The sequence below is a fragment of the Tribolium castaneum genome, chromosome 7 (genome assembly GCF_031307605.1).
Source record: "Tribolium castaneum strain GA2 chromosome 7, icTriCast1.1, whole genome shotgun sequence".
In the NCBI taxonomy this organism is placed as follows: Eukaryota; Metazoa; Arthropoda; class Insecta; order Coleoptera; family Tenebrionidae; genus Tribolium; species Tribolium castaneum.
The window spans coordinates 14,278,212-14,280,657 of NC_087400.1; positions in this window are offsets into that span (position 1 = coordinate 14,278,212).

Sequence of the window (2,446 nt, forward strand, 5' to 3'; positions counted from 1 at the left end):
AACTTTTGTATTTATCGTTGTGACAGAAACTTTCAACGTCTGGGCATTACTAGAGGTGGAGGAGCGCTAATAGCGGTCAATAATGAATTTTCTTGTTGCCAAATTAATGTCTCTGGTATCATCGATGCAGTACCAAAAATCGATCTAATTGCAGTTAAATTAATTTCGTCCTCACACCAGCATTTTGCAATCTTCGCTGTTTACATCCCCCCTTCCACGTCTTTTGAAGAGTATGATTTATTTTTTGATCTACTTAATGATATATCCGAAATTCACAATGATAACACTATTTTTCTTGGAGATTTTAATGTCCCAACATATTATACTAATCGTCCTAATAGCATCAGCACTTTGCTAGGTAACTTTGCGTCTTTTCATAACTTTAACCAGTCGAACCACATAAAAAATTGTCATAATAATGTTCTTGATTTGATATTTTCCAACATCCAGTGTTCTGTCAATAAATCTAATATATCTCTAGTAACTGCAGATTCTTACCATCCGACGCTCGAATTCTGTTTTAATATACACGTAAAAAAAAACATGTTTGCGCTGAATCGAAAAAATTCTACTTTTAATTTCAAAAAAGCTGACTTTCCAAAGCTCTACGATTTACTTTCGAAGGTCGATTGGTCAGAAATGACTAATATAAAGGAAGTCAACGCTGCTTGTGATTTTTTCTACAATACTCTTGAATGTATTTTCGAAGCGTGTGTCCCTAAAACGTCCATAAGTAAAATAAGCCGTCGTTCTTACCCTGTGTGGTTTGACAGCACTATTATTAATTGTCTAAAACATAAAGCTAGAGTTCTGAAAAAATTTCGTATGTATCAGTGTCAACGTCATCTTGATGAGTTTAAGAAACTTAGGTCGCAAGCAAAGTTCCTCATAGCTAAAGGGTATTCGGAATATGTTAAATCTATGGAGGATACTATATCTCATGATCCAAGAAAATTTTGGACATTTATTCAAACAAAACGAGGCAAATCCCGCATTCCTGGTACTATGTTTGTCAACGGGGAAGCTATTTCGGATCCTTGTATTATCGTCAATAATGTCGCCGACTACTTCAAAAGTGTATACACTGTTTCACTCGACAATAATTATTCTGCTAATATGACAACGAATAATAATATCCTGCTGCCCAAAATCTCGGAGGACGATATCTTGCGACAGCTAAGGAGAGCTAAAAATTCAATGACCTCGGGATGCGATGGCATACCAAGTTTTCTTTTAAGGGATTGTGCTTTTGTATTTTCTGCTCCGCTGTTTCGTATATTCAATTTGATTCTCGAGTCTTCCACTTTTCCTTCTGTTTGGAAAGTAACGCATATCTGCCCAGTTTTAAAAAAAGGTGACCCTAATAAAATTGAGAACTACCGGCCAATTTCTATTCTCTGCAATTTCTCTAAAATCTTCGAGTCAATTCTCTACTCTTATATCTATAAGTCAGTGAAAAATCTCATTTCGCCCCACCAACATGGCTTCATGGAGAATAGATCTACGATAACCAACTTAGCCACTCTAACACAATTTATCTCTGAGGCGCTAAACAGAAGAAGCCAAGTAGATGTTATTTATACAGATTTTCAGAAGGCTTTTGATCAGATCGACCATTATATATTGTTAAGCAAACTCAACACCTTTGGCTTCTCTGACTCTCTCGTTTCTCTCATCAAATCTTATCTTTTTCATCGACGGCAGCGAGTTAGATACAATAACTTTCTGTCCAATGAGTTCATTACTACGTCCGGTGTACCTCAGGGTTCCAATCTGGGGCCCTTGATCTTTCTCCTATACATTAACGACCTGGCTAATTTATTAAATCAGTGTTCCATACTATTGTTTGCGGATGATTTGAAACTATACATGGAAATTAACTCATTCCAAGATTCAGAAATATTGCAAGAATGTCTGAAAACCTTAAACATCTGGTGCGACAAGAACCGTCTACAACTGAATTTAGCCAAATGTTGCGTGATATCTTTTACGAAGAAACAAAATATCATCAACTATCCATACGAAATTTCAAACTCTGTACTGAATCGCGTTATCACTGTAAAGGACCTGGGTATTACTTTCGACGCCGAACTTTCATTTAATTTCCATGTAAGGGAAATTGTCGACAAAGCTCTTAAGAGTTATGGGTTTATATACAGAAATGGTCGGGAATTCACCAACATTAAAATTCTTCGTATTCTTTACTTCGCATTTGTTAGATCCCGATTGGAATACGGGGCATTAATATGGAACCCCATTTATAACACTTACGTTGTACAACTGGAAAACGTGCAAAGACGTTTCTCAAAATATCTGGCGTTTCTCTCTGATGGTGTTTATCCAATACAAGGTGTGGACGAGCAAATACTATTAGATAGGTTTCAACTTCAGTCCCTACAGCTTCGTCGCATTTGTATTGCCATAAAATTTTTATATAATCTACTCC